At 41.3% G+C, this 11,138-nt stretch overlaps 1 protein-coding gene across 1 annotated transcript in view; it reads left to right on the top strand.

The window, feature by feature from the left end:
- Positions 1-11,138, top strand: part of UMPS (uridine monophosphate synthetase) — a 49,966-nt gene that overhangs the window by 34,911 nt on the left and 3,917 nt on the right. The gene's annotated exons all lie outside the window — the stretch shown is intronic.

Raw genomic sequence — 11,138 nt, 5'->3', positions numbered from 1 at the left:
TGCAGAGTACATCATGAGAAATGCTGGGCTGGAGGAAGCACAAGCTGGAATCAAGATTGCCAGGAGAAATATCAATAACCTCAGATATGCAGATGATATCACCCTTATGGAAGAAAGCAAAGAAGAACTAAAGTGTCTCTTGATGAAAGTGAAAGAGGAGAGTGAAAAAGTTGGCTTAAAGCTCAACATTTCAGAAAACTAAGATCATGGCATCCAGTCCCATCACTTCATGGCAAATAGATGGGGAAACAGTGAGAGACTTTATCTGTAGTAATTTCGGAGCCCCCCCAAATAGTGACTGCAGCCATGAAATTAAGACTCTTGTTATGACCAACCGAGACAGCATATTAAAAAGCAGAGACATTACTTCGCCAGCAAAGGTCTGTCTAGTCAAAGCTGTGGCTTTTCCAGTAGTCATGCATGGATGTGAGAGTTGGACCATAAAAAAAGCTGAGCAATGAAGAATTTATGCTTTGAACTGTGGTGTTGGAAAGGACTCTTGAGAGTCCCTTTGCTGCAAGGAGATCCAAGCAGTCCATCCTAAAGGAAATCAGTCCTGAATATTCATTGGAAGGACTGATGCTGAAGGAAAACTCCAAACTTTGGCCACCTGATGCAAAGAACTGACTCATTGGGAAAGATTGAAGGCAGAGGAGAAGGGGACAACAGACCATGAGATGGTTGGATGGCATCACTTACTCAATGGACAGAATGTGAGTAAACTCTAAGAGTTGGTGATGGACAGGGAGGCCTCGCATGCTGCAGTCCCTGGGGTCTCAAAGAGTCGGACAAGACTGAGTGACTAAAGAGTTGCTCTAGTAGCTTGATGGACCTCTCAGGTGGGTGAGTGGTAAAGAATCCACCCACCAAGCACATTCCACCCCTAGGTCAGGAAGATTCCCCTGGAGAAGGAAATGTTCACCCACACCAGTATTCTTGCCTGGGAAATCCCATGGACAGAGGAGCCTGGAGGACTGCAGTCCATCCAGTGGCAGAAGAGGTAGACACAACTTAGCAACTAAATAAGAAAGTACTTGACAATTTTTATTTTAAACCCTATACTTGTGCTAAACATTTTATGAGTTGGTTGGATTTGGATTCCTAGCCCTTACAGTATCTTTAGACAAATCACTTCCCTTATTTCAGTCTCATTTTCTTGATCTGTAAAATGTGGATAACAACTCTGAACCTGAGTTGTTGAGAGGCTTAAAAGATAATGTGTGCAAAGCACTTAGCACAATGTCTTGGCATAGAGTACTCGGCTTGTTAATTAGTAATATTTATTGGAAGCTGCCATAGTTTTCAAGTAGATAGTACAGTTAGGATCTGGGATTTTTAAAGCATCTTGGATTTGAAAGATAATGATATGCCACTTATCAGAAGTCTTCTGGAATAGCAGAATTTAAAAGGAAGGGAAAAATGGGGTTCAAGATGGCAATGTAGACTAATCCTGAGCCAACCTCCTCCCAGATATGCTGAGTCTGTAACTACCTGTGTAACAGTTTCCTCTTGATAAAACCTAAGAGCTGGCTGAGCACAGTACAGTAAGCAAACAAGAAAACCATCTTGATATTGGGTCTTCGCCCCTGGTATGGAGACCCAGATACAAAGTGGAACTCAAAACCCAGAGCTTTTTCTGAGGAGCAAAGGGTTTGAACTCCACATCAGGCATCCCACCTTTTTTAAAACTTGAACCTGAGAGATGAGCCCCAAAAACATCTAGCTCTGAAACCCAATTGGGCTCATGTTGACAAGACTCACCTGGCTCAGGGCCCAACTCAGAGGCAGCCCATCCTCAGACTTGAAGTAAAGGCTCATTGCTAATGTTTAAGAGTTGATCTAAGGGGTAGGCATCTAATTTAACACATACCTTGAAGAGCTTGTGGGAATTCCCTCCAGGGATGGAGACCAGTGGGCACCATCTTCACACTATCCCTTTGCTGAACTGCTGACGAACAGCATTATCTCCTGGAAGGAGCGTTTACATGTGCCCTGATATTTGCAGCTGCTGCCCAAGGAACACCCCTTGATTACTGGGCTCTGAAGGTCAGGAGAGCTTATGTTTGGTCCCATGATAATAAGAGCTGTAGAGACAGTACTTGGCATCCCCCAACACTGCACAGATAGCACCCACAAAGAGGGTGTGTGAAAGAGGCCTGTGGGGCAGATACCTAGTGGCCCCGTGGAAGTCCTCTCAGGGAAAAGCGGCTGTGGACACAATCATTGTGCTGTCTCTCTCCACATTCCAGCTCACTGTTATCTCCCAAAAAGGGACTTACATCCCTGATTGGGACCCTGGTTTTTATAGCTTCCATTGAGGGATATATTTGCATGGGCTGGTTCTTGTGACCAGTGAGGGTTACACTTGCAGGTTTCACTGAACTATCATCAACAGAGAGGGAGTTCTTAAATAGCCACCACCCCCAGGGCACAGCAGGAGGCAGCAGACCCAGGAGCACAGCCTTTGTTAAAGAGGGTGTTTTCAGGAGAGCATAATCTGGTGGACACCATCTTTGTGCTCTGCTTGTGCGTCATTGCCGCTGTTTATCACCTAGTAAAGAACTTATCTGGGGGCCAGCAGGACGTAATGCTTGCAGTCCTGCAGGACTATGTATTTGCAGACTTCAAAAGATTTTGCCAGGGATGGAGACAAAGTGGTAAAGTAGAAGGAGTTAAGCTCACCTCTCATGAAAACACCAGAATCACAACTGCTGAACAGCCGTCAACAACAAAGACATGAACCTACCAAAAAAGATATTCTACACCCGAAGATAAAGAAGGAGCCACAAATAAACGGTAGAGGGGCGCTTATACCTTATAATTAAATCTCATACCTGCCAGGTGGGTGACCCACAGATTGGAAAATAATTATATCACAGAGGTTTTCCCATAGGAGTTCTGAGCCCTGCATAAGGCTCCCCAGCCTCCTTTTCCTGACGCTAGACAAGGAGCCCGAGTATTTGCCTATGAATGGAGGCGCAAACTGATGCAAGAAATGTCTAGTAAAGAGCTGGAGGACTTCCCTGGTGGTCCAGTGGCTTCGACTCTGAACTTCCACTGCAGGGGTCAGTGGGCTTGCGTGCAGCAGCTCCATAGGACTGGGGAAACAAACTCCACTCTTGGGGGGCACACACAAGGTTTCACACGCACTTGGACCCAGAGGAAAGCAATGTGGAGGGTCCCTGGGAGAAGGTGCAGGTTGGCTGTGGCTCACTGTGGGGGCAAGTTAACTGGTGGCCGAGTTTCCAGGAAGTATTCATCAGTGTGAGCTCTCCCAGAGGTCACCATTTTGGCAAGGCCTGGCCCCAAAAACAGCCTGTAGGCTCCAGTGCTGGGACACCTCAGGCCAAACAGCCTGCAGGTAGAGACACAGACTCAGCCCTCAGCAAACAGGCTGCTTAAAGTCCTCCTGACTCCACAGTTACCTGTAAACGTACTTCTTGAGATAGCCCTGCTCACCAGACATAAGACCCACCAGTGGGCAAGCACCCATCCCTCCCTCGAGAAAATCTGCATGACCCCTGGAGCAAGCTCACCCACCACAGTATGGACACCAGAAGCAAGAGCTACAGTCCTGCAGTCTGAAGAAAATAGACCACAAACACGGAAAATCGGACAAAATCAGATGGCTAAGAAATACATTTCAGATGAAGGAACAACTGAGTGAAGTGAAGATAGGCAGTCTACTTGAAAAAGAATTAAGAGTAATGGTATCAAAGTAAAGATGATCCAATACCTCAAAAAGAATGGAGGCACAAACTGATACAAGACACGTTTATTAAAGAGCTAGGAGACTCCCTCGTGGTCCAGTGATTTACATTCTGTGCTTCCAGTGCAGGGGTCATGGGTTCGATCCCTGGTTGGGGAATTAGGATGCATGGTATAGCCAAAAAGAAAAAAAAAGAAGCTTTTGAGAACAGATAAAAAATACATAGAAATCAGCAGCAGATAAATTGAGGCAATAGAACAAATGGAACAAACTGAAAAATTAGTGGAAATCATTGCTATGGAAGAGAAGAAAGAAAAATGAAAAGATATGAGGACGGAGACCTCTGGAACAACATGAAATGCACCAGCATTCACTTTATAGTGGTCCCAGAGGGAGAAAGAAAGGACCTTAGAAAACGTTTTAAGAGAGAATGTCCAAAAACCTTCCCAAAATGGGAAAGGAGATACTCAAGTCTAGGAAGCACAGAGTCCCATACAGGATAAACCCAAGGAGGAACACACTGAGAGACATTAATCAAACTAAGAGAAAATATTAAAAGCAACAAATAGCATAAAAGGGAATCCCCATAAAGTTATCAGCTGATTTTTCAGCAGAAGTTCTGCAGGCCAGAAGGGAGTGGTATGATACATTTAAAATTATGAAAGATTAAAAACTTACAACCAAGAATACTCTACACAGAAAGGCACTTATTCACATTAGAGAAATCAGAAGCTTTATTCAACACCATCAAAACAGCTTTACAACAAATGCTAAAGGAACTTCTCTAGATGGAAAAGAAAAGGCCCCAGGTAGAAATAAGAATATTATGAGTGGGAAAACTCACCAATAAAGGCATATATAAAGATAGGAAATCATCCACATACAAATCTGATATCAAAACCAGAAATCATGAAAAGAGTACAAATGTAAGATATTAGAAATGCATTTGAAATTGAGGCTAACAACTTAAAACAATTGTGTGTGTGTGTGTATAGAGAGAGAGCGTGCGCGCGAGTGAGCTGTATAAAACCTCATGTTAATGGCAAACTGAAAATCTACAGTAGTACACACACAAAAAAGAAAAAGGAATCCAAACACAACACTAAAGATAGTCGTAAAATCAAAGAGAACAAAAGAAGGTCTATGAACAAAAATCCAAAGCAATTAACAAAATGGCAGTATGAACATACATATCAATAATTAAAGTGAATTATTAAGTGTAATGGATTAAATGCTCCAACCAGAAAACAGACTGCTTGAATGGATACAAAAGAAAATAGAAGTTACCACAGACACCACAGAAATTCAAAGGCTCATGAGAGACTACTACAAGCAATTATACACCAATGAAATGGACACTCTAGAAGAAATGGACAAATTTTTAGAAAGATACAAGCCCCCAGGACTGAACAAATAAGAAATAGAAAATATGAAAGACCAATCACAAGTACTAAAATTAAAACTGAGTAAAAAAACACTCCCAACAAAAATCTGTGACCAGATGGCTTGGCTTCATAGTTGAGTTCTAGCAAATTTAGAAAAAGTTACCTGTCCTTCTGAAACTATTCCCAAAAACTGCAGAGGAAGGAACACTCCCAAATTCATTCTAAGAGGCTGCCAATCACCCTGATACCAAAATCAGACAAAGATACCACAAAAAAAAATAAAATTACAGGCCAGTATCCCGATGAATATAGGCACAAAAATCTTTAACAAAATACTAGCAAACTGAACCCAACCATACATTAACAGGACCATACACCACGACCAAGTGGGATTTATTCCAGGGATGCAAGGGTTTTTCAGTATCCACAAATCAATCAATGTAATATAACACATCAACAAATTGAGAATAAAAACCATATGATCATCTCAATCGATGCAGAAAAAGCTTTTGGCAAAATTCAACACCCATTTATGATGAAGACTCTCTAGAACGTGGGCATAGAGGGAACCTGCTTCAACATATTAAAGGCCATATATGACAAAATCACAGTGGTGAAAAGCTGAAAGCATTTCCTCTAAGATCAGGAACAAGGCAAGGATGTCCACTCTTGCCACTTTTATTCAACACAGATTTGAAAGTCCTAGCCATGGCAACCAGAGAATGAATCTAGGTGCTTAACTGAGACCCCCTTCTCTCTGGGACACTGATAAGTCTTGGCACACCCTCAGTTACTGGGAGCTATTACAAATATCATAGGCTGCTTTGACAATCAGAAGATTTGAGAAACAACCAGGAGCTAGGGAAGGGTTGAATGACAAGGTTCATCTCATACATGAGGCTATTCCTTCAAGACTGGGAGAGACACTTGTTTCATCTAATGCATAGAAACCAACCCAGAGAAAAGCAGAATGAAGAAACAGAGGCATGTATTCCAAATGAAAGAATAAGATACAAGCCTCAGGGGAAAAAACCTTAATGAAATGGAGATAAGTAATTTACCTAATAATGAGTTCAAAGTAATGGTCATAAAGATGCTCCCCAAACTCAACTTCAAGAGAGGTGGAAAATACTAGTCACAGAGCTGAGGAATACAATAACATAACTGAAAATACAGTAGAGTGGTTCACTAGTAGACCGGGTGAAGCAAAGGAACTTGAGGAAAAGGCAGTGGAACTTACCCAATCGGGACAGAAACCAAAAAAAGAAAAAACTAAAGATAGCTTAAAAGACTTATGGGATGCATCAGGCAGACTGACATTCTCATTATAGGAGTCCCAAGAAGAAAAGATGGAGAAAGGCTAGAAACTTACTTGATGAAATAACGGCTGAAAACTTCCCTACTCAAGGGAAGGAAATGGACATCCAGATGCAGAAAGCCCAGAGTGTTCCAGATGAGATGAGCCCAAAGAGACCCACATCAAGACACGTTTAATTAAAAGCACCAAAAGCTAAAGATAAGAAGAGAATCTTAAAGCAGCAAGAGAAAAACTTCTTATATACAACTGACCCCCCATGAGACTATCAGCAGAATTTTCAGCAGAAACTTTGCAGATCAGAAAGCAGTGGCATAATATAGCGGAAGTGTGAAGAAAAAAAACCTTGTAACAAAACTCTACCCAGCAGAGTTATTCAGAATTGAAGAGTTTTCCAGATTAGCAAGTCTAAATGAGTTCAAGCATTGCTACACTGGCTTTACAAGAAATGTTAAAAGGACTTCTTTAGGCTGAAAAGAAAGGGTGCTAATTAGTAACAAGAAAACTTAGAAAGAGTAAGTTTCACTGAAAAAGCAAATATATAGTCAAGGTAGTGAGTGGACCAACCCGGAGAAAGCGATGGCACCCCACTCCAGTACTCTTGCCTGGAAAATCCCATGGACGGAGGAGCCTGGTAGGCTGCAGTCCATGGGGTCGCTAAGAGTCAGACACGACTGAGCGACTTCACTTTCACTTTTCACTTTCACGCATTGGAGAAGGAAATGGCAACCCACTCCAGTGTTCTTGCCTAGAGAATCCCAGGGACGGGGGAGCCTGGTGGGCTGCCATCTATGGGGTTGCACAGAGTCGGACATGACTGAAGTGACTTAGCAGCAGCAGTGGATCAACCACTTAAAAGGTTGAGGCAAAAGTAGTGAAAATAATTACAACTATAGAATTAATTAAAATATAAGACAAAAAGATGTAAAATGTGGTATCAAAAACAAAACTTTGTGGAGGGAATGAACATGTAGAGATTTAGAATGCAGTTAAACTTAAGTTATCAACTGAAAATAGAATATATAATAAACCACATGGAAAGCACAATCCTGTAGCAGATAAGCAGAAGATGAAGAGAAAGGAATCTAAGCATACCACTAAAGAAACTCATATGCAGTGGAAGAAAACAACAGAAGGAAGAAGAGAAACTCAATAGATGCAGAAAACGTATTTGACAAAATTCAACATCCATTTATGAGAAAGACTCCTAACAAAGTGGCTATAGAGAGAACTTACCTCAACATAATTAAGGCCACAGCCAACATCATACCAAAAAAGGTGAAAGGTTTTCCTCTAAAATCAAAAACACAACAGCAGTGCCCACTTTTATTCAAGTTAGTTTTGGAGATCCTAGCCAGAGAAATTGGTCAAGAAAAAGTATAACAGAAAGTATCTGAATTGGAAAACTGTCACTGTTTGTAGAAGACATTACTATATATAGGAAACCCTACAGACTCAAAAACCTGTTAGAACTAATACACAAATTCAGTTAAGTTACAAGATACAAGGTCAAAAATCTGTTGCATTTTTATACACTAACAATCAGAAATTAAGAAAACAATCCCATTTACAATTGCATCAGAAAAAATACCTACAAGTAAATTTAACCAAGGAGGTGAAAGGCCTGTACACTAAAAACCATAAAGACAATCATTTTTGAATGACAATGAGCACACAAAGAAATGGAAAGATATTTCATGCTCATATACCAGAAGAATCTTGTAAAGATGTCTGAATTACCCAAAGCAAACTACAGATTCAGTGTAATCCCTACTAACAGTCTAATAGCACTTTTCACAGAAATGGAACAGAGTCCTAAAATTTCTTTGGAATCACAAAAGGCATCAAATAGCCAAAGCAGTCTGGAGAAAGAAGAATGAAACTGGAGGCATCACACTCCCTGCTTTCACATTACAAAACTTCAAAGCAGACACCTAGATCAACGGAACAAAATAGCCCAGAAATTAACCCACACACATATGGTCAATTAATTTTTGAAAAGAGCCAAGAATATACAATGGGGATAGGACGGCCTCTTCAATACAGTGGTGTTGGGAAGACTGGTTAGCCACATGCAAAAGAATGAAACTGGACCACTATCTTATACCATACACAAAGCTTAATTCAAAATGGATTAAAGCCATGAATGTAAAATCAGAAACCGTAAAGTTACTAGAATAAAACATATGTGGTAATCATTGCTACATCAGTCTTCTCAATGATTTTTTAAAAATCTGACTCCAAAACAACAAAAGCAGAAATGAACAAGTGGGACTTCGTCAAACTTAAAAGCTTCCACACAGCAAAGGAAACCAGCAAAATAAAAAGGGAACTTATTGAATGATTGTTTCCTTGGTGGCTCAGACAGTAAAGAGTTTGCCTGCAGTGCAAGAGACCTGGGTTTGATCCCTAGGTTGGGAAGATCCTCTGGAGAAGGAAATGGCAATCCACTCTGTATTCTTGCCTGGAGAATCCCATGGACAGAGGAGCCTGGCAGGCTACAGTCCTTGGGTCACAAAGAGTTGGATACGACTGAGCAACTAACACTTTCACTTGCTGAATGATAGAACGTATTTCCAAATCATAAGTCTGATAAGCGGTTAGTGTACAAATGTAAAGAACTCATACAGCTCAATAAGAACAACAGAACAATCAGATTAAAAAATTGGCAAAGGGGACTTCCCTGGTGGTCCAGTGGCCAAGACTGCATGCTCCCAAAGCAGGGGACCCAGGTTTGATCCCTGATCAGGGAACTAGATCCCACATGTCCCAACTAAAGATCCCACATGCCCCAACCAAGACCCAGCACAGCCAAATAAATAAAAATAAATACTAAGTAAATATTTTTTAAATTGGCAAAGGATCTGAATAGACAGTTTTCAAAAAAAATACAAATGGCCAAAAAATGCATGAAAAGATGCTCAGCATCACTAATCATCAGGAAAATGCAAAGCAAACACAATGAGACACCACCTCCCACTTGTTAGAATGACTACTATCAAAGCTTTTTCTCTATGATCAGAAACAAAACAAGGATGCCCACTATCACAAGAAATAACAAGTGTTGGTGAGGATGTGGAGAAAAGGGAACTCTTGTGCACTGTATGTGAGAATGTAAATTGGTGCAGCTCCTATGGGAAACAGTATATGGAGGTTCCTCAAAAAATTAAAAATAGAACTACCGTATGATCCAGCAGCTCCACTTCTGGGTATTTATCCAAAGAAAACAAAAACCCTAACTCGGAGAAATATCTGCACCCCCGTGTTCACAGCAGTATTTACCACAGCCAAGATACAGAAACAAGCTAAGTGCCCAATGATGGGTGAGCAGACAGAGAAGATGCAGTATATGCACACAATGGAGTATCACTCAGCTATTAAAAAAAGAAACCTTAGGATTTGTGACAATATGGATGGATACCCTTGAGGGTACTATGCTAAGTGAAATAAGTCAGAGAAAGACAAATACTATATGATCGCTTATAAATGTAAGCTAAAAACCAAAAGAACAAGCTCATAGACAAAACAGACTGCTTGCTCCCAGAGTTTTAGGGTGGGATGGATGGGATAGATGGAATGGACGAAGGGTGTCAAACGGTAGAGACTTGAAGTTACAGAGTAAGTCGTGAGGATGTAGTGTACAGCATGCCAAATTTGTTGCTGTTTAAAAGTTGTAAATCTTAAAAGTTCTTATCACAAGAGAAAAAAAATTCTGTGGTTATATAAGGTCAGTCGGTTCAGTCGCTCAGTCATGTCCTGTACTGGCTGAGAAGCCCCAAGGACTTGCCACTCTCAGTAGTCTATCACTGTGGTGGTGCAGTTAAATAGAATTTATGCAGAATTTCAAACATACAATAGGCCAGTAAATGAACTTCTATACCTGTCACCCAGACCCAACAATTAAGATTTTTTTCACACTTGCTGTACAAAGTTTGTTTTTTCTTCCCAAATATCCTCTTCCTTCCCAGATGCACTTTCCAGAGTGCATTTGGTAGAGTGGGTGACTAGAGAGAAATTCTAAGTTTTGCTGGACTAACCTATTTTCTCCAGTTTTAAGAGGTGGTCAAGAATAATGGAGTCCAGAGAAAGAACTCCTAACTATACTACCTGATAACTGTACAACCTCACTGATGAGGAGTCCTGGACCCATTCAGTTCAGTTCAGTTCAGTCTCTCAGTCGTGTCCGACTCTCTGCGACCCCATGAATCGCAGCACGCCAGGCCTGCCTGTCCATCACCAACTCCGGGAGTTCACTCAAACTCACTTCCATCGAGTCAGTGATGCCATCCAGCCATCTCATCCTCTGTCGTCCCCTTCTCCTGCCCCTAATCCCTCCCAGCATCAGAGTCTTTTCCAATGAGTCAACTTTTTGCATGAGGTGGCCAAAGTACTGGAGTTTCAGCTTTATTTAGCATCAGTCCTTCCAATGAACACCCAGGACTGATCTCCTTCAGAATGGACTGGTTGGATCTCTTTGCAGTCCAAGGGACTCTCAAGAGGCTTCTCCAACACCACAGTTCAAAAGCATCAATTCTTCGGTGCTCAGCTTTCTTCACAGCCCAACTCTCATATCCATACATGACCACTGGAAAAACCATAGCCTTGATTAGATGGACCTTTGTTGGCAAACTAATGTCTCTGCTTTTCAATATGCCATCTAGGTTGGTCATAACTTTCCTTCCAAGGAGTAAGCATCTTTTAATTTCATGGCTGCTGTCACTCACCATCT

The sequence above is a fragment of the Bos grunniens genome, chromosome 1 (assembly GCF_055505025.1).
Source record: "Bos grunniens cultivar Pamir isolate PY7600 chromosome 1, Bosgru_T2T1.0, whole genome shotgun sequence".
NCBI lineage: Eukaryota > Metazoa > Chordata > Mammalia > Artiodactyla > Bovidae > Bos > Bos grunniens.
Note: the sequence above shows the minus strand (reverse complement) of the source record. Positions and strands in the feature narration are given on the sequence as shown.